Source organism: Sus scrofa, chromosome 11 (genome assembly GCF_054392235.1).
Source record: "Sus scrofa isolate SSC_HxYL_T2T_F1_AM1 chromosome 11, Sscrofa_HxYL_maternal_Yorkshire_Landrace_v2.0, whole genome shotgun sequence".
NCBI classification, from domain to species: Eukaryota; Metazoa; Chordata; class Mammalia; order Artiodactyla; family Suidae; genus Sus; species Sus scrofa.
Genome location: NC_139393.1, coordinates 4228200 through 4255644, shown reverse-complemented (window position 1 = coordinate 4255644; position 27445 = coordinate 4228200). Strand labels below are relative to the sequence as shown.

General features: G+C 47.8%; 1 protein-coding gene across 18 annotated transcripts in view; it reads right to left on the bottom strand.

Annotated features, from left to right (window-relative positions):
* Nucleotides 1–27445, bottom strand: part of LOC100523747 (phospholipid-transporting ATPase IB) — a 516337-nt gene that overhangs the window by 182692 nt on the left and 306200 nt on the right. The window lies entirely within an intron of this gene.

The window sequence follows — 27445 nt, the reverse complement described above, 5'->3', positions numbered from 1 at the left end:
CACACAAGTGACATCATGCAGTATTTGTCTTTCTCTGACTTGCTGTACTTAGTGATACGGTGGGTCATCTCTAGGTGCTTCCAGGTTGCTGCCCACGACATTATTTCATTCGATTTGCTTATTTTTCAAGAGTCAGCAGGCACCGACAGGGCATTCATCACCCCATCTCTCACCCCGCTTGGCTGCTCCCAGAGGAATGGGAAAGACGACAGGCTGCTGGCCTTTGGGGTCTCTGTGAACTTGTCCTACAGAAACCAAGCCTCCACGACTGAATCCTGATCCCATGCAGCACTGCGATTGTTCACTGTATTTGTACAGACAAGTTCTAGAAGGACACACGCCTATTTTTAACAAGAATGGGAGATGTCTCTCACGCAAGGCATTTTTTAAGTTCTACCATCCAGATGAGGAATCTCTCATGAAGGTAGGTTACCACACAGATCACATTTTTAATAAAGAGTCAAGGAACATTCACTCGCATCCAGCCACTTAATCATCGTCAAGGTTCAGAGCGTATTTAAAATTCTCCCAGTGGCAAGTCCAAGTTCCCTGAGAAGGAGAAGGAACAAGACTCGGAAGCCATTCCTCTCCGATCGTCCCGAAGCTCCTGTGCATCTCCAGGAGACTGCCACCCGCGCACGGAGACGGGGGAGGTGGGTCTTTAAGAGCAGCACTGGGTAACGGTTACCCAGAGGAGCTTCCAAAAGAGTGATGTGTTTGGCCACTGGGTTGGAGTGATGTAGCCGATGTGGCAATCCCACACTGTAGGGAAGCTGGCTGCAGCTGGGAGACAAAGGGGAGTTGTATTCGGTCAGAGCGCAAACCCACTCTGGGCGAGCGTGTCTGGACAGCCTCCTGGGCACAGAGAACACCTTAGAGATGCCCTGGGCTCCACAGCCGTCCCAGGAGAGGGAGTGCAGATTCCACCGGAGCCTGGCGGAGGTGGCCTGCACGGAGGCGGGGCGTCCACCGGCACATTTCAATTCCCTCCCACAGGCAATCTCTTTCCTGGCCGTAACTGGATGCATCTTATTCCGGCTACGATCCAATGTGCTCCTTCAAGACAGATTTCAGAAAACCGAGCAAGGTTAGGGCTCAGATCTCAGCGGCCAAATGGATGGGTACGCTTGCCGAGGGTCCAGATCGCAGTAATTCTGAACCTGGAGAGATGCTTTCTGCTGCCTCTGCCCAAGGTTGACAGAGAGTCGGTCTTGACAGCTTTGCAGGGAGATCCGAGAACCACGAGCCGCCTGGGGCGGCTGAAACCGTATCCTAACACCATCCCGCGGCTCTTCTCACTGTCGCTCACTGAGACTTTGACGAAGGGCGACTGTTCCAAGCGAGGGTGGAGATGGGGAGGCTGCGCACGACTGTGAGGCTGCAGTCCTGCTTCTCGGCCTCCGGACACACGCATCCCTCGGGAGAGCTCAGGCCTCCATGTAGCCACCCCGGAGAGCGACGGTTTTTTGGGAAAAATAATCCACAGAGTGCCTCCAGGTGTTCAGGAACCTGCCACTCAACCGCTTTAAAGTCAAAATGAGGAGCCACACCTGAAATCATACACGAGCTGTCGGAAAATCACGGGGAAAAGGGCGACAGCAGACACCTGGACCAGAGTCCCGTTCGTGTGTCATAAATTCTGGCGCTTCTTTCACTTGACTTCTTAGGATGGACCTGCTATCCAATCTGAGATTTTTTTTTTTTCCATCTTTTGTCTTTTTAGGGCTGCACCTGAGGCACATGGAGGTTTCCAGACTAGGGGTCAAATCGGAGCTGCAGCTGACAGCCTACACCACTGCCACAGCCATGCCAGATCTGAGCTGCACCTGCAACCTACACCACAGCTCACGGCAACGGCCGGATCCTTAACCCACTGAGCGAGGCCAGGGATTGAGCCCGCAACCTCAGGGTTCCTAGTTGGGTTCGTTCACCACTGCGCCACGACGGCAACTCCCAATCTGAGATTTTGTAATCACGTTACCATGTTTACTACCCTCCGCTCAGGTCAGCACCATGCCCGGCCCTCATCCCACTGGTCTCAGAGGCGTTTGGTGCGGGTGCTTTACAGTCAATACGCCTGGTTTAAAAAGGCTGGTTGGGCCACTGACCGTGCCCAAGCTCTTAGGCCCACGTGCGCCTTGGTTTCCTCATGGAAAACGGGGCTCACATCAGGGAGTATCTAATAGTGGCGGGTGTGAAATAAATGAACACGTGTCAAAGCGCTTAACACTGTGCGACGCAGACAGAGGCTCAGCGGATGCTGGCTGCTCTTACGACTGCAGTTACCTTAGCAGAGAGTCATGAGAAAATATTCCACCCTTTTCACTTCCTTCAGAAAACGTGTTAGGTTTTTTCCGAAGATTTGGATGCTCTCTGAATGCCCACATTTTGTTTTCCTGAAGAGGAGGACATTTTTTTTGTCCCGAACGCCACCCTAAAACTGCTTCATCTGCCATCACTAAGACCCACTGAAATCCTTGAACATGAGAGCTGTGTAGAGAGGTGTCCTTAAAAATACATGCAGAGAAAAAGCTCCCTGTTCATCTGAACGCAGCTGTGCATGGGAGCAAGTCTCATCTGGCCCCTCTCTTACCCAGGCTACCATTCAGCCCCCATCTACCCTCCAGGGAGCACACGGGCTTAAGATTATTTTCAAGTGATGAACATCTGTCATGCCCAATATAACCATTCGCCAGATGACTCTGCATTTCAGATGAGAGTGCACGTAGGAATTTAGAGCCTGGCAGGAGCCTGTAGGCCCATACCATTTAACTGCCACAACTAATAGGTCAATAAAGCTCTGTTTTATCAACAGGACACTGAAATGCAGGAAGATTATGCAAAAGGAGGCTGAGTCCAAAGCCAGCCTCCAGCCTCTTCGTCCTCAAGCTCAGCTTTTGTGATGTATGAGGGAAGAACAGATCTGACTCCGTACTAGGTCTGCTTCTTTCTTCCTTTTCCATTTTGTCTATTATAGTTGATTTATAATGCTCTGCCAATTTCTGCTGTGCAGCACAGAGACCCAGTCATACACACATACATTCTTTTTCGCACAGTGTCCTCCATCGTGTTCCATCGAAAGTGAAGATCTGGGTCTTTAACTGTTGGGTTCTATTGCTTTCAGGAGTTAACAATGTTGCCTATAGCCTGAAATATACAGGATAGTCCATTCTCAGGGCTTTGACCTTTAAGGTACAACACTTTTCTATTTGCATAGAGATAAAAAATTGCACAACAGGGAATGGCGTTTGTTTTGTTGGAGGTTGACAGCAACCTCGTGACCTGACCTAGTGGGCAGGTGCAAGAACAAAGGATTCCTGCACCAAGAGGTTTGCAGCTACCAACCACCCCTCTCCTTTTTAGTACAAAGTAAGCCTGAGTTCTGACTGCGAAGATGGTTCTCTAGGACCTAGTCTGCCTCCTTCTCCCTCTGCTGGCTTTCTAAATAAAGTCATTATTCCTGCCCCAACACCTTGTCTCTGATTTATGGCCCTTTGTGTGGCGACCAGAACAAGCTTGGACTCAGTACCGTTCTGATGCACAGCAAGCAACTTGAGAGCATTTTCTTAGTATTTTAAATTGTTTCAAAGAGTCTTTCCCCACTAAGGACTGGACATGCAATTTTAAGCTATCTATAAAAAGAGAAGCCTTTAAGAGTCCACTGTGGCACAACAGGATGGGTACACTGGGAGCACTGGGACACAGATTTGATTCCTGGCCCGGCACAGTGGGTTAAGGCTCCACTGTACCTGTGGCTTAGGTCGTAACTGTGGCTCAGATCTGATCCCTGGCCTGGGAACTCCCTAAGCCATGCGGTGGCCGAGAAAGAAAAAAGAGACAGAGAGAAACCTTCAGCTTCAGTAGACCAGGAGGTCGGTGCTACCTGACGGCTGGGACATGACTGCCAGACAGCCCCATGCACCCCTTCAGCAGCTGTGGATCCATCCCACTGGCCCATGCCTCGCCCCCAAACACAAGCACAAATAACAGATGCTTCCCCGGGGGAGCTTCAGAGTTGCAGGAATCACCATCTTCTAAGTCTCTTCATCGTAGAATAACTACTGTTTCTTGCGGTACAAATGGAACAAACAGTTTGATATTTGGCCGAAGCCTTGTTACATGACACGCGGTAACCATTTGAAATATCCATCAATCGCAGATCCCCAAGTAGAACCTGAGGGCATCACAGCCTCGGCCAAACACAGAAGAGAACACATGTGCTAAAGAATCTGCGAAGCAAAACTAACAGTAGAACACAAGAAGGGGTTTGTTATTACTGGATATGGATCCAGTCTGTGTCAATTACCGAAGCATCTCTTACCCATGCATCCTAAACAGGTCGGACTAACCAAGGCACCCTTCCCACGGACAATGATTCATGCGTTAACAGAAGCAACTGGTGACTGCTATGCTGTTTCTCCCTTTTGATTATAATTAAATATCAAGACTTTAATGTTTTATGAATTCAGCATGGGATTCAGACATGACTTTAGCCCTTGAAATATGTGCCACTTGGAGATTCTACTCTTAAACACTTGTGGCATCAAATAAGACTACCCTCTAAGACTTAAAGACACAGCAGAAAATAGAACTTGAATAAGTGCTACAGCAGGACAACCTCTTCATCAAATTTCTCCCAGATATGCCCGTTTCCTTGATTAATAGTCTATACAGTTGCAGAGGGAACAGTTTCCTTTAATTTATCCAGATGAAAGCTTCTCGTAAACACTTGTAAATATGCTACTCATTATTATAACGAATCACCACTCAGTATAAACTTTTTCTAAAAACTGTCTTTAAAACAAAATGTTAGGGCCACACCCATGGCATATGACAGTTTCCCGGCCAGGGACTGATCTGAGCCACAGCTGCAATTTGCACCAAAGCTGGATCCTTTAACCCTCTGTGCTGGGCCGGAGATCAAACCCCTACTTCCACAGTGACCTGAACCATCACAGTCAGATTCTTAACCTACTGTGCCACAGTGGGAACTCCTAAAGCCTTACGCAAACACCCAAGCACATTTTTAAACCGAAAAGGAGCCAATAAATGTAAAAGGACTCGAAAGACAACATAGGCGACGGCAGTGGAAACGAAACTGTTCTTGGGCACAACGTATTCATGCTCCCGTGTCAGAACTCCCTTACCCCTGCCTCCAGTCAGGTAACAGTCCCCGGGGCTCCTTGCACTAAGGCGTAGGACGAAGCCTCCTGCACAGCCAGCCAGGAGAGGCCAGGGTGTGCAGGGCAGGTGGAGACCTGAGACCCCTGGGTGCAGAAGGCACCCGGGGCTGGAGTTCTACGGGGCAAGAGCCACGTTCCCACAAGACGTTTCTGGAGTCACCCAAGAAAGCGCCGCTAATGACCCCGCAGAGGAGCTAACATGAGTGCAGGCTGCTGTGCAGGGACTCATGGTCCCTGGCGGCTGTTCATTACTTCCCAGAGAAAATGGAAACTTCTTTCCCCTCTCCTCAAAGGCACTGTCACCACCTATTTTGTGGTGTTTTCTCCTCCCCCAGGCCATGTCCTTAAGGATCGCCTTTAAAATCTTACCAGTTTAAACGGAATCAAGGCAGGCAACTGCCTCGTGTGGTGAAGCTCAGGGGCCATTTCCAGTGAGATGGTCCCACGTGGTGAAACAGAAAACAACACACATCCTTCTTACTGGACAACTTCCGGAGCCTCCAGGTAGTAACTGCCTCATAACCACACAGTCCAGCCCCCAGTCCTAAGAAACTATTCTAGGGGTCCGCATCGTGGCACAGTGGAAGTGAATCCGACTAGGAACCATGAGGTTGTGGGTTCTATCTCTGGCCTCTCTCAGTGGGTTAAGGATCCGGCGTTGCCTTGAGCTGTGGTGTAGGTCGCAGACGCGCCTCGGATCCCGTGTTGCTGTGGCTGTGGTGTAGGCAGGCAGCTGCAGCTCCGATTAGACCCCTAGCCTGGGAACCTCCATATGCTGTGTGTATGGCCCTAAAAAGACAAATGACAAAAAAGAAAGTATTCTGATAAATTACCCAGGCTCTCACAAAGTCATCATACTTCTGCAAACAGACACATCAGGGAACTATCTTCCCATCGACTCCAGATCTTAGTTCAATTTCACAAAGAAGCATAAAGAAAGGCCCTATCTACCAAGTTTTGATCAGTTCCTTTTTCCAAATATTATCCAAGTAATAAAATGCAATAAAGGACCAGAAGGGATTCTAAACTATTTAAAAACTTTTTTCTCTATCTTGGGCCAAGAAGATTCAGGTGATTTTTTTTCTTACTATTTAGCCACAGGTCTATTTTAGTAGCTATAAGAATGTTCTTCAGCGAGTTCCAAATTTCCTTTCGTAAAATACTTGTTAATAATTACCAACTGGGTTGACCAAAGCCCAGAAAAAAGGGAAAAAAATTCTGTAAGTTTGACACATGGACTAACAATCCTCCCTATTATTATATTTCTGAGAAAAGCTCACTTAAAAATCATTCATTCCCACTAAAAATATACATCTAAAACAATCTCTGCCAATGTGGTGACAATCTGTCACCCTCAAGAAATTCCTTCGGCTGTCCCTGAGTGCGCATGGAAAGGAAACTGACTAAATACGCTCAATGTGTCTGCACTTCTGAATTCCAGTTTATGTTTTACCACAATATTCATATCTGGAGGCTAAGGAAGTGTAGAGAAATACGACCATTTGAACTATCTTCTTATGACTCAAAAAATGATGAGGAATATGAAACCTTGACAGCCCGACCCGATGGTACCTAAGTAAGCGGCTGTCCCAGCACCTTTGAAGCACGTCACCTCTCAGGAAGGAGAAAAGTCCCAGGTACTCTCGACCAAGTGTGCACGGTGCTCCCAGGCTTGGGTGCTTGCGAAGGAGACCACGTTTCATTTGGTCAGGTGCTTCCCAGGCTTTTAGGCATAGAACCAATATTCGGAGCACAGCTCCACCTGCTGCAGCAAAGCAAAGGCCTGGATGTATAGATCAGGCTTGGCAGGTCCACCCATCGAAAAGGATTATAAGAAAGTGTGTGGGACTAAGAGAGAAAGTGTGTGTGTTTGTGTGTGTGTGTGTGTGTGTGTGTGTGTGTGTGTGTGTGTGTGTGTGTGTGTGTGTGTGTGTGTGTGTGTGTGTGTGTGTGTGTGTGTGTGTGTGTGTGTGTGTGTGTGTGTGTGTGTGTGTGTGTGTGTGTGTGTGTTGGCGGGCGGGGAGGGCTGTTCAATGCAAATGAAAGGCCTTCCTGATCGACATGGCCCTTGGCCTAATTCAAGTATGAAGAAGCAACTCCCAGAATCTCTCTCTGCTTCTCTCTATTTTTAGACACAATTCACACACAGTGAAAGTGGCCCTTTGCAACAGACAGTCCTATGAACTCTGACAACAGCTGCAGGAAAACCGGTTACTTCCCCGTCATCCAGACACAGATAGTTTTAGCGCCACGGCAGGTCCCGGTGAGAAGGACAGCAGGTAGCGAGGGGGGCGTGCAGCCCGCCTGGGACTTGATCATCCCCCTCCTGGCAACAAGGTCCTTACACCTAGGCGTCTCTTCAGTGACTCGACTGTTGGCACATAACACAGCCGTCCCCAAAGAGATGGGCTCAAAGGAACAGGAACCAAGAGATAAAGAAGCTCTTGCTGGCCGGATGGGACATTAATTAAAATCAGGACCAGCCCATAGCCCTTTGTTCCATGGATGGGGCTCCTTAACAAGTTACTCCCAAAACTTCATGACTCAAAATGAGGATGGTGTGAATTTTGCACACAGACCTGGGCCAGGCAGGGCCCAGCAGGAGTCACATCTCTGCTGCCCTGGCAAGAGCTGCAAGGCTGGGGTCCCCTCAGCATGCTCACTCCTGTGCCTGGCAGCTGAGGCCTGAGAATCTATGGGCCAGAAGGCTCTACGCATTGTCTTCTCTGCCACGGGTCTTCTCCAGGTGCCCTGGTCTTCCCACAACAGGACAGCTGGGTCCCAAGGTGGTACCCCCTGAATGCCCTACCCCTGGGCATCAGCTGGTGTCTGTGTAATAGGGAAGAGCAAAGCTGACTCCACACTGGAACTCATTTGCTTTAACCCCTGTGTTCTACTGCTTTTGCTACAAGTTAAGAATGTTGCCTATAACCTCCACTACACAGGATAGCCCATTCTCAAGACTGACCTTTAAGGGTGTTACACTTGTCCATTCACAGAGAGATAAAAAGCTGCAGAACAGAGAAAAACCTCTGTCTTGTTGGACCGTTTACAGGGACATTATAACCTGACCTCTGTGGAAAGCTGCAGGAACAAAGGATTCTGACACCCCGAAGTCTGCAACAGCCACTCACACCCCCTCTCCTTTTAGTACAAAGGAAGCCGGAATTGCAGCTCTGGGAAGATGGTTCTTTGGGATGTGAGTCCACCATCTTCTCAGTCTGTTGACTTCCTGAATAAAGCTGTTATTCTTTGCCCCAACCACTCATCTCTCCATTTACTGGCCTGCTGCGCAGCGAGCAGTGAGGATGAGCTTGGACCCAGTAACATTTACTGGTACAGGCTGCTACAAGGGGCCTCCCTGACTGGGCAAGGGAACACAGCCACACTGAGCAGCAGAGGAGTGACAGAAGCACTCTGCCTGGGGATCTCGGGACTTAAAATGTAGATTGGCAGAGCCAGCTTTGGAAAATATCACCTCTTGCTGGAAAGAGCCGCTGGGATGAACAGCCAGCAGAAGGATCTTTCAGACGTGCAACTGTCCTCCCATCACTGCTCCTGTGGTTAAAACTCCATGATGCACGCACATCTAAGGCTTACCTGACGTCACCCCAGTTTCTCTCCCTCCGCGTTTCTGGACATTTTTCTCATTCCTAACTTTCAATCATTCAGAGCTACCTGCAATTGACCAGAGCAACTTGCATACCCGCTTCACAGGAAATATTCCTTCCTTCACTTTGCTTACGACCGCTGATTTCTTTAGGAATCGCTTCTCCTGAGCCACAACCTCCTCTAAGTCACCATTCTTAGAAGAAGCAGCCTGCAGCTGTGCTGTGCCAAGAGCAGGGGTCTGTGGTCACCTCCTGGCTTTGGCCCCTGGCAAACTGCCTGACCTGGGGTGCCACGCAATTATCTGGACTCCCGTTTCTTCCTGCTTCCGTCCTTCCTACCAGTCGAGGTTGATGCCAAGGGCATTTCCTAACAAACAGCCCTCATGCAAACTCCATCCCAGGGTCCTCTTCCCAGGGATCCCCACCTGCAATGCACGGTGCAGGATGGGTCCCATCTTCTACCACGCTGAAAAAGAAGATGCTCGCAACTCATGCCAACGGCAGTGGGCTCATCCCCCCAATCTATAAAGAACTGCTAGACATTTTTTTAAAAGGGGGAAATGGCCGTATTTATCAAAATTATTAATGCATTTACCCTCTGACACGGAAGTCCCACTTCTGGGAATTTATCCAACACTGCAACATAATTTGTTGAAGGAAAATGTTGAAGTTGGAAAAACCCCAAGTGTCCATCAGTAGGGGCCTGACTAAAGAAAGGATTTACCTAACTGAGCACTGAGACTGGAAAAAGACTGAGGAGGCCCCCTGGCATTATGTGGGGAGATTTCCAGGAGCTACTGTTCTGTCACAAAAGTGGGTGCAGAAGAAATCGTAGAATGTAACCTTGCATGAAAAGCAAAGCAGAGAGCTCCCGCTGCGGCTCAGTGGTGACGAACCCGACCAGTATCCAGTATCCATGAGGATGTGGGTTCGATCCATGGCCTCGCTCAGTGGGTTAAGGATCCGGTGTTGCCATGAGCTGTGGTGTAGGTGGCAGATGTGGCTTGATTCTGGCATTGCTATGGCTGTGGTGGAGGCTGGCGGCTACAGCTCCAATTCAACCCCAGCCTGGGAACCTCCATGTGCCACGGGTGTGGCCCTAAAAAGCAAAATGAATGAATGAATGAAAGAAAGAAAGAAGAAAAGGAAAGCAGAGTTCCCGGTGTGGCTCAGCGGTAAGGAAACTGACTAGCATCCATGAGGATGTGGGTTCCACCTCTGGCCTCACTCAGTGGGTTAAGGATTTGGTGTTGCCATAAGCTGTAGTGTAGGGAGAAGATGGGGCTTGGACCTGGTGTTGCTGTGGCTGTGATGGAGGCTGGCAGTTTCAGCTCTGATTGGACTCCTAGTCTGAGAACACCCTAGGGCTGCAGGTGGGGCCGTAAAAGGCAAAAAAAGAAAGAAAAAAGCAAGAAAAGAAAAAGAAGGTACAATGATGAATAATCACATGCTTTGGTACTGGCATACGCAGACACTGGAAGAACCTACCAAGGCCCCCTCCAGAGGGCAGGGGGCGGTAACGTGGACATTGCAGAGATGGGCAGGTTTTGTTCTCAGCTTTGGACGGGGTTTTAAGCACAGAACCATAGGACTGCAGTACATTTCCACAACATGGAGTTATTTTGTAAACAAACCCACCAGCCTCAAATCCATTTGGAATTAATCTTGGTGAAAAGAATGAAGAATTATGAATCCAATCTAACAGTTTCTCCAAATGGCCCCCTGTTGACCATCGGCATGTATGTAAAACATCTCTGACGCCCTCATCTCAAACGCTAGTTTCATCATAGCACAAAGATCCAGCTGCCCTTGGACCTGGCCCTGTTCCGTCTATGCAGCTCTGTGCTCTGCCCGTGCCCAAGTCTGACACGCTTTTACTGCTACACGTTTACACTGTGTTTGACATCTGGCATGGCTTCCAAAATTTCCAGGCTCTCTCTCCTTTTTTAATTCATTCATTTGTTTATGTTTATGTTTTTGGCTTTTTTGGTTATTTTCTTCTTTGGCCGCTGTGTAGCATGTGGAGTTCCTTGGCCAGGGATCAGCTCATATCCAAGCTGCGTTGCAGCGTACATCACAGCTTCGGCAACACCGGATCCTGTAACCCACTGTGCCTGGGGATTGAACCCATGTCTGAGCGCTCCAGAGACGCTGCCAATTCCGTTGAGCCACAGCAGCAACTCCTCCACGCTCTTTCATTTACACCTTCTTATGATTGTCAGCATTTCCTTCACTAATAATCACGTTGATACTTGGTGACATATTATACATAAACCCGGATGCATACATGTAAGTATGTACATACGTATGTGTGTGTCTCTGTGTGTGTGTATTTTTCCTATCAAGAGTGGAGAGTGTCTTCATTCACATGGACTTTTATAGCGGTACTTTTCTTCCTGCAGCTGTAGTACATTTAAGTTCATTTTAAATATTCTTTTTGATGAATGTTTTAATATTTTTGTAACTCACTGGAGGCAGAAAAACTTGATTTTATACATTATTTCATTTTAGTCATTAGAATTCCTTCTACCAACTTAATTAGTAACAAGACAGACTTAACTGTTTTAAAGAGAACTTGGGGTCTTTTCCCACTTATGCTTAATGTTCAGAAAGCCCTGATGAGCATTTTTCAATAGGGCAGATCTCACTTGTGGGACTGAAGACGGTGGCTGATGCTATAGATGCACGAAACCAAGAAAGAGCAGCACAAAGATCAGTCGCAACTCCTACCTGTGCAGACTCGGGCGAGAGGCAGGGCAACACGGCAGTGCCTGTGGTTACAGGAAGCAGCTGAGGAGGAGCAGGTGCAGGAAGTGGCACCTGCGAGAGTTCCCAGGGGAGGCATCCCCAGCAATTTCCAGGAAATTAACCCCCTCCTCCCTCAAAAGCCCACGAATACACTTGGCTCCTGCAAGTCTACGGCAGTGGTTATTCCAGGAGGCAGGACTAGAGAGAGGGGCCAGGTGACCAGAGTGACAACAACGGCCAACTGCTTGGTGTCACCCAGCTGGGAGGGAAAATCCCCCACTGCTGTATAACTTCCCTGCGGGGACTATTCCATCAGTCTCCTCAGATACATTCAAGGAGAAAGGAACACCGGGAGTTCCCGCTGTGGCTCAGCGGAAACAAATTCAGCTAGTATCCACGAAGATACTATGTCCAGTGGGTTAAGGATGCGGCACTGGCGTGAGCTGGGGTGTAGGTCACAAACACAGCTCAGCTCCTGCGTTGCTGTGGCTGTGACGTAAGCCAGCAGCTACAGCTCTGATTGGACCCCTAGCGTGGGAACTTCCATATGCCGCAGGTGCAGCCCTATAAAGACCAAAAAAAAAAAAAAAAAAAGTAACACCATATTGAAAATACTTAATATGAGCTTTTAACATTTCCAGAAAGCTTTTACTGAGTCCAGTGCACGTTTTGCATCAGCAGATGATTCTATGAACAGACCCCAGTGGCTTCACCGTGACTATTAGCAAAGGAATGTTTACAGCACTGCCTTCTGGGTTAAGTTTCTCTGGCCAATCTCCTCCCCCATCAAAAAAGTCGGGACATACAAAAATGCGCCCAAACGTTTGCACATTTAAAATACACTCAGCAACATGAAGAGCAACAAGAGCCCAGGAAAACGTATTTTCCATGTTCACACCAAAACATACAGGCAGCCAGGCTCTAGCTCACTGTTGCTAGTTTTCAGGGGCTCTCAGAGCTGGTGAACTTTAAAGCACCCTGAAGCAGGTGTCAGTGACAGACCTCCTGGATCCTTTAAGGCTACAGGAGGAAAACACCCAAGATCAACACAGCACTGCACCTGCCTGAAAGCACTGACATTACCTCTGCTGACACACAAGTCCTGCCTCGTCTGGACACACGGAGAGAGGAAGGTGTGTGTTCAGGCAATCACGAGACACCAAGACGAGGTGCACTTCTGGTCTCCAAGGCAGCCAGGCCTCTTGATCCAGTGCCACCAGGCAAACCATGACATGGCCCAGCTTCGAAAGAAACCGGCAAAGCTCACATTGTGGGAGCAGAGGAACTGCTCCCGCATGGATTCCTTTCAGCAAATTCCAGCAGAGGGGACTGCTGAGGGGCTGACGTTTTAAGGGACAAGTTTCTTTTCTTTTTTTTTAGGGCCGTACCTGTAGCCTATGGAGGTTCTCAGGCTAGGAGTCAAATCAGAGCTGTAGCTGCCAGCCTACACCACAGCCACAGCAACACCAGATCCTTAACCCACTGAGCAAGGCCAGGGATGGAACCTATGTCCTCACGGATGCTAGTTGGATTCGTTGCCACTGCGCCACAACGGGAACTTCTTAAGGGACAAGTTTTAAAATTTCATTGAAGGGCTCTTGACGTGACTTGGGCCAAGAGTGTGAGCACCCAGGGTTCCAGGCTACTTCATGAAGACTGTAAACGCTCCTCTGGGTCGGGGAGCAAGAGAGACCAGAGATAATGTTCGAGGAATTACTTCCCAGTTACAGAGGGACCCGCATTACTGGAAAACAATTAAGTTATGAGCACGTCAATTATGAGTAATGCACAGAGAGGAGGCAAGCCAACTGCCAAGTACTCTAACAGATTCAATTACGGTTGTTTTGGTCTACAGTGATTTTTTAAAAAAATTTCTGTTGAAGAATAGTGGATTTACAATGGTGTGGGAACTTCTGCTGTACTGCAAAGTGATTCAGCTCTACATATACACTTTTTTTCATCGTCTTTTCCACTGTGGTTTATCACAGGATATTAAATATAGCTCCCTGTGCTACACAGGAGCTCCTTGTTGTTTATCCATTGTATATAAAATAGTTTGGGAGTTCCCGTCATGGTTCAGTGGTTAACAAAACCGACTAGAAACCATGAGGTTGCGGGTTCGATCCCTGGCCTTGCTCAGTAGGTTAGGGATCCGGCGTTGCCATGAGCTATGTACACCGTGTAGGTTGCAGACGCGGCTCAGATCCCGCATTGCTGTGGCTCTGGCGTAGGCTGGCAGCTACAGCTCTGATTCGACCCCTAGCCTGGGAACCTCCATATGCCGTGGGAGCGGCCCAAGAAAATGGCAAAAAAAAAAAAGAAAAAATGGTTTGCATCTGCTAACCCCAAACTCTCTGTCCATCCCATTCCCTGCTCCTTCCCCTTGGCAACCACAAGTGTGCTATGTCTGTGCGTCTGTTTCTGTTTTATGGATAAGTTCATATCTCTCACATTTTATATTCCAAATATAAGTGATATCAGATGGTATTTGTCTTTGTCTGATTTACTTTGTTCAGTATGATCAGCTCTAGGTCCTTCCATGTTGTTGCAAATAGCAGTATTTCATTATTTTTCATGGCTGAGTAATATTTCAGCATGTACACACACACACACACACACACACACACACACACACACACACACACACACACACACCCTCTTTAATCCATTCATCTGTCCGCAGACATCTAGGCTGCTTCCATGGCTTGGCTGCTGTGAATAGTGCTGCTATGAACAGCTTGGCTACTGTGAATAGTGCTGCTATGAACACAGCGATACATGTGTCTTTTTGAATTGCAGTTTTGTCCAGATACATGCCCAGGAGTGGGATTGCTGGACCGAATATTTAGTTTTCTGAGGAACCTCCACACTGGTTTCCAGAGTGGTTGTACCAATTTGCACTCCCACCAACAGTGTGGGCGGGTCCCTTTTCTCCACACCCCGAAGCACTTGTTATTTGTAGACTTATTAGCGATGGCCATTCTGACCCGTGTGAGCTGGCGCCTCACTGAGGCTTCGAAGCACATCTCCCTGATCATGAGCCACACTCAGCATCTTCTCATGTGCCTGCTGGCCATCCTGCTCGGCAGTGACGGCACCCAGGTGCAGAGCTTAGATTACACTGCAGGAGATCTGTTTAAGCTACAGCTGCCTCTAGATGCAGTCAGGGAGGACCAACCCCCAGAGGCTTCTGGCAGAGGATGGATTAGAAAACCACCATGGGGCAGATGCCTACTCTGGGAGGAAGCAGGGACTAGAGCTACAGCCCCAAGCCCATAACCACACTTCAGTCATAAGGCTGTCACATGTTAAATACTTTACAGTAACGCTCCAGGCTCATTCCGTGGCTCGCTCGTGGCTGGCACCATGCTACAGGCTTTCCAATATGATTTCACTTAATCCTCCCCAGTGTTGCAAGACATGTTTCCTTGAAAACTCCATCTTGTCCTTCCTTACTTTATCCCATCTTCTCGTCTTACTTTATCCCATCTTCCTGCTTGGAAAAACAGTCACAGTGCTGGTAAGTGACTTAAGCTGAAGAACTGTTATGTGCCTAGAGGTCAGAGCAAGAGCTTAACCTTTTACCACCTAAGTGGCTTTTTAAATAGTAAAAGAACTTATATAATAGTAAACAAACCCTGTATCATCCACCCATAGCCACTCCTCACTTGATCTCATCTAAAGAGCACAATAAAAGCAGTATGGTTTCTTGAGGCAGGGCTCTTGGTCCCTGAGATCTTGAGTCCCCGGCTCCCACCTTTACTAAAGATAAATGTCTCTGTGTCTTGCTTTGTTAACTTTTTTTCCTTAAGTTCCATAGCACCCGTTCTTCAGCCCCATCCTGCTGAGCTGGCCCCAGCACCCCAGCTCTTTTGATGCATGTACATCCTTATCCTCATTTTATTGAGAAGGACTCTGAGGCTGGAAGGGGTCAAGAGGCTTGTCCAGGTCTGCATGGCTTGAGCTGGAAGCAAAGCTCCCAGGGGGTCTGATTGGCGAGCCTCTGGCCATGGCCATGGCCATGATGCTGCTGCCCTCAGCTGATGCAGTCATGGATGAAGAGAAGCTCCAGGACAGGTCTGTGGGCTCCCGGCCTTTCTCTCCCCAGACGGGGTCACCAGGCTGCTCACCTACCCGCCATGCTTGGTGATGGCCAGTGTCATCCCAGTCAAACTCTACTCAAGCCCCTCCTTGAGCTACGGTATCACCTGCATCCACTGACCTCTGGGCCCCTGCTTCTCAACCCCTTGGTGCTGGGTCTCCAGAACTCTTCAACTATGGGAAACCCTCTTCCTATGAAGGAATACTATGCAGCAATAAAAAAGAATAACAGAACAACACGGATGAATCCCAAATGCATCATGCTGAGTGGAGGAGCCAGCATCTGCAGACCACACAGTGAAGAGCTCCAAGCTGATGACATTCTAAGAAAAGGCTAAACTACAGCATCGGACAACAGGCCCGCTGTCACCAGGGACGGGTGTGGCAGTAGGGGCTGATGAAAAGGGGCCTGGAGGAGGTCTGGGGAGTGACAGCATAACACTGTATCCGAATATATTTGTTAAGACTCACAGACGTGCACACTAAAAAGTGGTCATTCTGTGCCTGTCAATTCTCCCTTCCACGACAGGAGAATGGCATATTCCTTACCAAGAAACTCCTTCAAAGGGATAAAGGAAATCGATGAGCTGAGGTGAATGAGGGGCAAAGCTTCTAGTCAACAGCTCATGTTACAAAAAAGCAAGTTTCAAATAGACAAGGGACCAACAAAAAGATGATCAAAGCAACAGGCAGCTTAGTTAAGGAGCAGTAACAGGCTTCATCTTGTAATCCCTGCACACAAGAGACCAACACTTTACTCACTATTAAGGGCGGGCTCTGAAGGTCCTGGCAGTATCTGATGGCACTAATCTACTCTGCCCCACCCCCAGCCCTCGGTTCCAAGGACCAGGCAAGAGGGCTTATCCATCACTCCTATTCTTGACTCTTCTCTCTACAGTCCACTCGCTCTGCCAGGACCTTGGAGCTAAGAAGGGAGGAGGCCTCTAAGCTCCCAGGACATCTGCTGGAAAACCAACACAGGGGCTCGAATGAGCTGTGTTGTCAGAAGGCCATGGAGATTAGCTACTGCTTAAGAGTACAGGCACTGGAGTTCCCACTGGGGCTCGGCAGGTTAAGAACCTGACTAGTACCCATGAGGATGCGGGTTTGATCCCTGGCCTTGCTCAGCGGGTTAAGGATCCAGCACTGCCATGAGCTGTGGTTGTAGGTCACAGATACAGCTCAGATTTGGAGTTGCTGTGGCTATGGTGTAGGCTGGCAGCTGCAGCTCAGATTTGTCCCCCCCTGGCCTGGGAGCTTCCATTTGCTGTGAGTGTGGCCCTAAAAAGCAGGAAAAAAAAAAAGTACAGGCACATTTATTGGAGGGGAGGTGGGCTTCCAGATGTCATACTTATTTCTGTTTGATTATTTGTTTTTTATGGCTGCACCCACAGCATATGGAAGTTCCCAGGCCAGGGACTGAATCCAAGCTGTAACCTACACTGCAGCTGCAACAACACCAGATGCTTTAACCCAGTGCATGGGGCCGGGGATTGAACCTGCACCTCCACAGTGACCTGAGCCCCTGTAGTTGATTCTTAACCCCTGCACCACAGCAAGAACTCCATGATGTGATACTTATTAATAGGAGCTATTTTCACTACAAGTCAAAGCTAAAAAAAAGTCTCAAGTCCAAGCAAAAGAAAGAAGAATTGCATTATCATAAATACATTTTACTTGTTTATAAAAAGGTATTTTAAAACTATGAGCCAACTATCTCGATCCTGTGCATGTATCAGGAAAAGATGAAAAGTCTAATTCAGAAAGATCCTTGCACCCCAATGTTCACTGCAGCACTATTTACAATAGCCAAGACACAGAAGCAACCTAAATGTCCACTGACACATGAAAGGATCAAGAAGACGTGGTGCATATAATACAATAGAATACTACTCGACCATAAAAAAGAAAGAAATAATGCCATTTGCAGCAACATGGATGGACCTAGAGATTCTCATACTAAGTGAAGTCAGTCACACAGAGAAAGACAAATATCATATGATATCATTTATATGTGGAAGCTAAAATAGGACACAATGAACTTATTTACAAAACAGAAACAGACTCACGGAGACAGAAAACAAAATTATGGTTCCCAAAGGGGAAAGGCAGGGGGAGGGACAAATGAAGAATTGGGGATTAACGCATACACACTACTGTACACACAGATAAGGAACAAGAACCTGCAGTGCGGCACAGGAAACTATACGCAGTGTCTCATAATAACTGATAATAGAAAAGAATGTGAAAAGGAACTTAACACATAATTTTCTGCCACTGGAGTCATCGATCAATTCCCTTTCTTCCTGTGACCTCCACCTTCATCTGCTGCAAAAGGTGCTTTTTCTGGTGTCACCTTATCTCTTCTTCATCCTGTACCTGACGCCACCATCCTGCTCTTGGACTTTCTAGCACTCTCATCAAAGGTCACAGAGAGCCACCTGCTCTGCATGATGCTCCCTGGTGTAGAGAGATGGACACAGACAGGCAGGCGCCTCCAGGGGATCTGTGCCCAGACGCCGCCTCCAAATTCACCATGCACGTCAAAGGAAATCTGATTTCAAAAGCTTTAAGAAACCTGGTCTCTGCTGGCAAGAGTCAGGGCAGGAGAAAATACAGGAGAGCAACACACACAGCATTAAAAGGCAGGAAAAACCAGTAGGAAAAAAAAAAATCTAAGGTGTAAAATCAACCTCACGAGAGTGGAAATCCATTTGAGAATTTCAATTGAAATCAAAGGCGATGTAAGTAGCCATGTGTTTAAAGAACACAATCAGAATTATCCTTCGTGCTTCTCCAAAGATGAGATTAAACACCATGCCAAATGAATTTATCTTCTAACACCTGGAGGGTATACTTCTCTGTGTAAAATGAGCACCAGGAAAGATTTAAGTTAGACCAGAAAGGCCTTTCCTAAAAGGCAAGAGAAATAATGCAACGTGCTACTTAAGTTATCTTCTCTTCTTAAAAACCCCGAAACTCAAAAGGCCCAGTAGATTCTTACCGGGGGCCTCTACCGAATTGTGCACAATGGATTATCTGGTTGTAGGTCCAGCCCAGAAAGTCACCACCGATTTGGGGCTCGGACCAAGCACCCGGGGCGGCGTATTCCCCTAAAGGAAGGTCTTTAGGAAGGAAGCTGGAACCTGCAGCTTTACTGCAGGCGAGATGAACCTGACCCCTTGCTGGGTCTGGACTGTTTTTTCGCCGCAGCACCACGTGGAGGGCAAGTGCAGGCATCTGGAGGAACGCACATGAGGGCCTTTCCAGGTTCACATGGGGCCCATGAGTCCTTTGCAGCAATTTTGTTTTTGGACTTGTGCCCTCCGCCCCCCCTTTTTTTTATTCCAGGGAGGTTTAAACATTTTATGGAGTTAGAGACTCAATTTTTCAAACATCAATGCCTCAATGCTTTTTTTTTTTTAAGAAGGTTGGATCTCTGTAACCAGTCTTTTAGGCAAAGCAGCTGCAAAAACATCATTAAAAAAGCATATACTGTCACCCGTAAAAGGCAGTGAGTCTATTTTTGTAAAGTTCAGAGTGATCGGGTATCTGGCGGGGTGTCCCTCCAGACTGTGAGGCCTTCTCGGGATCTGCGGCTGCTCCTGCCCGTCACCCACTGCCTCGCCTTCTGCCAACAAACTCCCTGCTCCAAGGACAGGCAGCAACCAACTCGGCTTCGAGACGGTTCCCAAGCACCCACCAAACTCATTCCGCAGCCACCTTCCTACCGAAATGCCAAACCCCAGCAAAGCCACTTTTCCCCTGTTGTTCACGTGGCCACTAAATCCTGACATCACGGAGCTGGCAGACACAGAGGGTGGGGCGGGGAGGCAGGCGTGGCTCTCCCTGGCACACTGGCCTGACCCCGCACCTGATCACCTCCTCCTCCTCCAGGTCTCACCCCCCTTCACCCTGGAACCCAAGGCCCCCATTTTCCCCGGCTGTGAAGCACCACGTCTAATACATCTCATTGCAAACACCACCCTGGGAGCCAGCACCCGGCAGGGAACTGCATGCCAGGAGTTCTTTTCTGCACCTGCTCATGCCCTCTGGGAGCCAGGGCTCTGTCTTCTTGACCTGGATCCCACGACCCAAGAGCGCTCCAAGAGAGTGAAGATCACGGCACAAGGAAAGTCCCACCCAGAATGCTTCCATTTCCACTTAACTTCCATTTCCCAGCTGTCCAATGGGACGTCACTCATGAAATGGCTTTCCTTTCAACATATTAAAATTATGCTGGATAACTATCGGCACAAAACAGGAACCACCCAGGAAACCACGGACTCTGCAGGTGGCCGTGCATTCAGAATGGCCTGGCACCGGGCCTGTGCTCAGAGCCATGTGACCTCGGCATGCCCCTCGGGCTGTGCCGCACCCCTTCCCCCGACCCCCGCCCCATACATGGGAAATTGGGCTACACGTGTCCCAGGGCCCCAGGTCTTAGCCTTCTGCCTGCCGATACCTGATGAAAGCTTTTACTAGAACATGAATGGGGTCCCATTTGACGACAAATCGAGACCCAGCAGTTCAGTTGACCGTTACCTATTAACACGCTCACGTTAAGCTCGTGGCTGCCAACACGGCCCCTGAAATGATGCATCTAAAATCAGGAAACAGAACCACCTCTGACAGGGTGGATGCCTGGGCCAGCAAAGGAAAGCTTAGCTATCAGGAATTTTATCTTTCACCATAAAGAGATTTCTTTTGTGTCCAGAATGAAATCCTTTTATTATTATTATTTTTTTTTTATGGCCACACTCACGGCATATGGAAGTTTCCAGGCTGGGGAACCCACAGCGGTGGGACCTACAGCACAGCCACCGCAACGCTGGTCTTTAACCATGTGTTATCATCCGGAAGGGGGAAAAGTTACTGCACAGACTTCTGACGATGGAAAGCCTCGCCTCTCCGTTGATTCTAACAGTGAAAGCAACATCTACCCAAAGCGAGTGCGTCCTTCACTGTCTACACCGCAGTCCGGGTTACCACCGGGAAGTGGACAGCAGCTTGGAAGGCAGACCAAACCCCCACCATCTGCACACTGACATCCCTGACTCGGGCTGCCCAGCAAGACGACGGCCGGATAGCAAATCAAACAGAGGAGGCCTGCGAGCAATTTAGGTAGAGCTATTTTCCAACAACCAGGACCAGAAAACAGGAGAGAAGAACAAAACTTCTCAGAGGTCCACTGGTTTAAAAAAAAATTAAAAATGTAAAATGGCTAAAAAGAATCTGCATGTTTCCAGAAAAAATAAATTCAAATACTTCCCTAGTGAGAATTTTTTGGACTAGAGTGGCGGTTTACATAAGAACCATAATTCATGCTGCCGTTTTAGTTTGAGGACACAGAAAATGAAACTCTGGTAAATAAGCTATTTCTCATACCCCACGATATTCCGGAGGGCAGGCCTTTTGTTCGCCTGTGTGTTTTAGGATTCTCAAGTGCTGACAAATTCTAGCTGGCTTTCCACGAAATTGCTTAGGTTTCATCTGGGCTCCAACCTGATATGGTTTAAATCTCTATTTCTCATTCAGTGATAGTATTTCCAGGTTAATATGCACCCCATTCCCTGGCCCGTATCCCAGCTTAAGGACCCCAAGAAAACATGTACATTCTTATATGTGTTGCCAAAAATAAGCAGACACTCTAAACAGTATAAAATTCCGATTTTGTTCACACCCATATCTATGTGCTATGGTTATTCTCTGTATCAGGGACCATCAACACACAACTATCCTAATTTCCAAGTCTCCTCTCTACCTCAAAGACAATCTGGCCTATTTTCTTTTTTTATTATTACTACTCTTAAAGTACAGTGGACGTACCATGTTTTGTCAAGGTCTGTCCTACAACAAAGTGACCCAATCACACACATTTGGCCCAGTTTCTTTATGTTATACCAAAGTTTACACGACAGCCACATCCTAAGTTCTAGAAAAAAAGGTTCATCACAAGTGACTTTCCTATTATTTTTTGACTTGAATTTTATCATTAAAGTTTCATCCATTCCAAATAACCTTTTCTTGGGGCTTCAGAAAGCCTGCAGGCAAACACACACCTAGGAAATGCTCTGAATGCTGGTGCTGCCAGGCTTGAACATGCACTCTGTGCGCAGGATATTCTGAAGGACCAGTGGCTAGTTGGTTCCACGGTGTAGGAACCTTACAGAATCTAATTGACCCTTTTTCTTGAGAAATTTCCATGGAGTGGTCCTGTCAGGACCCCAGATATTCGTAGGAGCCCTTTCTTCCCACCCCACCCCCACCCTTTTGAGTTCTAGGTAGATTCTTCCTGTTGTCAAAAATCAAAGCATTTTTCCAAATCCGTCTTTCCTGACTGCTTCTAGGTTATCGTGGGAGATGGTTACATAAGGCCATGATTTATGCCCCAGGTTAAAAGTACAAAATTACATTCACGGTCTCTGCTCACTGTCTGCTGGACATACTCATAGATAAATTTTCTGAAATCACTTTGACATGTCACTTGCCTATTCCAGCATGAAAAAGGCATCCCAGCTTCTGACGGCTACAAAGCTCCTGTCTGGTTTGCAGGCCCCTCCTCTGGCCACTCCGGGATCCCCGTCTCTGTGCCTTTGCTAATCCATTCCTTTTCCTGCCCCAACACAGACACACGCACGGAACACTCCCTCCTCCAGCTGGCTAAGAGCAATCCCACCTGCCCGCAAGCATGCCAAGTCCTTCCTAGCCTAGCCCTCGGCAGGCTGCGCCCTCAGAGAAATAGGGCCACAAACAGCATTTAATTGGAGGGGTTTTTTGGCTACACCTACAGCATGCGGAAGTTCCCAGGTCATGGATGGAACTTGTGCCACAGCAGCAACCCACAACATAGCAGTGAGAACACCAGATCCTTAATCAGTAGGCCACCAGGGAACTCCCTAATTGGTTTTAACACAAAACTACACGTCGAGTTTGTCTTTCAAACCTTCAACAAGCTCCCCAAAGCACAGAGCATTTTCTGTTTCCCTCAAGGTGATGAAACAGCCAACTTGCTTACAATCTTCTTCCTTTTTTTTTTTTTTTTTTTTTTTTTTTAAGATTTTTGCATTCTAGGAGTTCCTGTCATGACGCAGTGGTTAATGAATCCGACTAGAACCATGAGGTTGCGGGTTCGATCCCTGGCCTCGCTCAGTGGGTTAAAGATCCAGTGTTGCTGTGGCTGTGGTGTAGGCTGGCAGCTGTAGCTCCGATTCAACCCCTAGCCTGGGAACCTCCATATGCCATGGGAAGGGCCCTAGAAAAGGCAAAAAGATTAAAAAAAAAAAAAAAGACTTTAGCATTTTAAAAAATTGTGACAATAAACACATAAAGTTTATCATCTCATCCGTTGTTATTTTTTTTTTTTTTCTTTTCAGGGCCGGCAGCACATGGAAGTTCCCAGGCCGTGGAATGTGACAATGCCAGATCCTTAAGCCACCGAGCAAGGCCAAGTATCAAATGTGCATCCTCACAGATCCTTAACCCACTGAGCCACAAGGGAACTCCCTTTAACTATTTCTAAGTGCACAGTGGCATTAAGTACATTCGCGCTGTTGTGCTGCCCCCAGCTTCCATCCACAGAACTCTCTGTGACATTCTTGTTTGTCATTGTCTGTGGGAGGGAGACAGCAAACTACCAGTAAGTTTCTAATGATAAAAATCCAGTTTTAGGAGTTCCCGCTGTGGTGCAGCTGGTTAAGAATCCCGCTGCAGTGGCTCGGGTCAGTCCTCAGGCACAGGTTTGGACCCCAGCCCAGAGCAGAGGGTTGAAAGATCTTGACACAGGTCACAGCCGCGTCTCGGACTCAATCCCTGGCCGGGAAACTTCATGTGCCATGGGTATGGCCATTAAAAAAAAAGAAACATCCAGTTTCAATTCATAGACCTGCACACCTAAGAAGGGTGTATCTCACTGTGTATTAATTATACTTCAGAAACACGGGTTAAAAACAAAACAGGAGGGATGCGGGGGAGACGGAGCTGGTGATCAGGGTCTAGGCCACCAGGAACACGAGGGGTGGGGGGGATTTCATCAGAAGATGCAAGAACCCCTGAAGTTTGAAGAGAGCAGTGGAACTCATGTGCCCGCTCGTGGCCAGCATTTCGAGGCATCTCTGCTCCACACCCTGTGCCAGGCATTGGAGTTGGTCAGGGTATGTTTCAGAAAGTCCAACCTGGCTGTGTTCTAGACGGCAGAATGACTGAACCTAGGGGTCTTTGCTTCCATCCAGGCAACAAGCAGCAAGTTAAGGCGGCAGCGGAGGGGATGGTAAACGAGGGGTGAATCTATCTTTAGTTTTACCCATAACTGGGCCACCATGAAATCACTGATTCCATTGTTTTGTTCTTATTTTTTAATCACGTTAACCCACAGCTACTTTGGCCTGAATAAATTTTTATCACACAAGCAGAAAATAAGATCTGTCAGCAACAAAGAGCCTGTGGCACAGGTACCCGTACGTAAAGTGAGCACGTGTTCTGCCCAGGGCACTGTGGGCAAAATGTTCTAATGGAGCAACGTCATCCTGGTGGAATGGTCACAGCCTGCCTAGAGGGAAGCTGACACTCCACAAGGCGGCGTGTGGGTGATTGTTTGTCAAGACAGGGATGGTCGAACAGGTGGCAGAACCCCGTACAGCGAAAGGCCATGCAGTGGGTCACTACACAGGGAGGGAAACGATTTCAAAGCACACGGTAAGCAAAAGAGGAACTGCAGAAGCGCATCACAAACCATGGTGACAAACATGTAAATACACTGATTTGTCCGTCTATGTAAACCTCTCTATGAACACAGAGAGAGAAGTCAGGAAAGAATGCACATAGGGGTCAGGGCTGGGGGTGGAGGGACCTCCAGGCTGAAACCCACACGGGGGTGAGAAACTGCCATGCACCTATTCCCAAGAGAAAGCCCATTCCGTAGGTTAGTACACCAAGCGAGTGGGCTGCCTGATGTCGTAGGCTCTAGCTTTTCCATTCAATCTTTCTTGCTAATTAAAATCACGGAATGATCCTCATGATAACAGCCAAGACTACAGACGTGTGTATGCACGCGTGGTATCTTTTTTTAATTGGCAAACTGTTTTAAGCTTTTTTTTCCTTTTTTAAATATTATTTTCCATCAGGGTCTATCCCAGGAGACTGAATACAGTGCCCTGTGCTGTACAGCAGGACCTCATTGCTCCTCATTCTAAATGTAATAGTTTGCATCTACTAACCCCAATCTCCCCGTCCATCCCACTGCCTTCCCCTTGGCAACCAAAAGTCTGTTGTCTATGTCTGTGAGTCTGTTTCTGTCTCGTAGATAGGTCACGCCACACACAAAAATAAACTCAAAATGGGTTAAAGACCTAAGCAGAAGACAAGACACCATAAAACTCCTAGAAGAGATCACAGAGGCAAAACATTCTCTGACGTAAACTGTACAAATGTTTTTTTTAGGTCAGTCTCCCAAGGCAACAGAAATAAAAACAAAATAAACAATCAGGACCTAAACAAGCTTTCAAGCTTTTGCAGAGCAAAGGAAACCAGAAAGAAAGTGACAAGACAACCTACAGAATGGGAGAAAATAGTTTGCGAATGATGCAACTGACAAGGGCTTCATCTCCAAAATACACTCACCACTCAACAACAACAAACAACCCAATCGAAAAATGGGCAGAAGACCCAAACTGACATTTCTCCAAAGAAGACATACGGATGGCCAGGAAGAACATGAAAAAATGCTCCACATCCCTGATTATTAGAGACTTGCAAATCAAAACCACTCTGAGGTACCACCTCACACCAGTCAGAACGGCCATCATTTACACATTAACAAATTAACAAATGCTGGAGAGGGCGTGGAGAACAGAGGATGCCCCTATACCGTTGGTGGGAATGTGAACTGGTAGAACCACTGTGGAGAACAGTATGGAGGTTCCTCAGAAAAGGAAACATAGCAAGACCACGTGATTAAGTTTGTATTTTCAAAGGACTGAGGTACCTCCATCAGGGGCTTAAGACGAGAACACACCAGCTCTTGCAAAGACTTTCTCCTTGAGTTACAGGAAAACGCTCGCAGTAAAGGAGGTGATATATTTAATTTATTCTCATGTAAGTAATGAGCTACAAGGTAACCCTGAGAATACAAAACCCTGGAAATGAGCAAATCGAATTACAATAAGCTTTGATCTTTCAGCCCCAAACACACTACAAAAGCATGCTTGAAATTATACTCAAAGTCTACTGATGCCACGGAGGTTACCTGGCGAAGGCAGATGCCATCTGAGCTGGTGCTGTAACTGAGGAGGCTCCGTCAAGGGTTTTGTTTTTTAGTTTGAAAAGGAATATCGCCCAGCAATGCTCAATAGAACATGGGGCAGGGAGCGGCGTGGGGAGGCAAGTTCTTGATTCGTTTGTTTTTAATTTTGTAGAGAATGTTTGAAAACATTGCTTACAGCAGACCGTTTAACTCCTGGGCTCGGCTGCAGTTGAAATCTCAAGTTAAGGAACTCACCCAGCACTTGCAGGGCCTCGTTCCAAACAGCGTTTTCCAGACAGACTGAAAGTGTGATCACCTCAGGCTCGGCCCAAAGGGAAAAGGCAAGATAGTAGGTGTCAATGACTGAGCAGGAAGCTCTGGGAAGCACAGGGGCTGGAGCTCCAAGGAGAAAGCTGTGATAAGAAGTGTAGACTTATCTGAAATGTGCTGCTGGTCAGCAAAACCAGATTGTGGAGAGCTTTTGTGAAGCCAAGAACTGAAAAGGCATGTGAAACTTGGGATGTCACGTGAGGACAGGGCCTCGAGCTCCAGCACAATTGCCCCTGACCCCAAGTGACACTTAGGAGTGACTCCTATCACAGATGCCAAAAGTGGCAGACGGAGTGGGGGAGGGGCTGCGGGGACAAACTTCTTTAAGCACCAAAAGGGAATTGTCAAAACATGGATGAGAAGAAGCTGGAAACCACCAAAGCACATGCAGGTCGCATGTGCAGGTTTTCACTCGCAGTGGGCGGAGGCATGGCCTCTCCTAGGTGGTCCCAGGTTTCAGCCCCACTTACCACGAGGGCAGCCTTGTGCAGTGAACAACCTGCCCAACGCGGGAAAATGACTTGGGAGGAGTTTCCTTCCAGCGTGAATGACATGAACCTGTATGTCTGACCCGAATATTCGAATATTCGACGGGAAGGACTTGACCATGGGGTCAAGACACGTTTACACACAGTTACATCCGCAAACCACCTGTTCCATGGTCTCCTGTCAACAGCCGTTTCAAACACTCTTTACAAAATTAAAAACAAACAAATACCATGCCTCCGCTTCTCGGGGCCCTGTGTTCCATGTAGTATTGCTGGGTGATACTCATTTTCAAACGAAGAAACAAAACCTCTGACTGAGCCCAGACAGAGCACTGACTCAGAGGGCATCAGCGTGGGCTCCTGAAGTATACTTCAAACATAGAAAAGATACTTGCATGCTACTGCACTGTGTTCGAGCTGAAAGATCAAGGATCGTTATGATTTGATTCGCAACAGAAGTGGATCTCTGCCTTGGGAATGATTTCTACCAAGAGCCGGAAATTAGACACAAAACCACCCACCACAGGAGCAGCTCTAAGTACCACATCCCATCGCCATGGCTTTTCTCGCTCCCCAGAGTGCCTGTCTGCTTCCTCTTTCCTAAACACACCTGGAGATGCCTTAGTCACGATAGCCACACCTTCGTGGCAGAGGTGTTCTTCAAAAGGAAGAAAGGGGGTGGATGGTGTTCCCCCCGGGACCAAACGTGAAGCGCCTTTTCCACTCGCCCCTGCCCCCGACCTC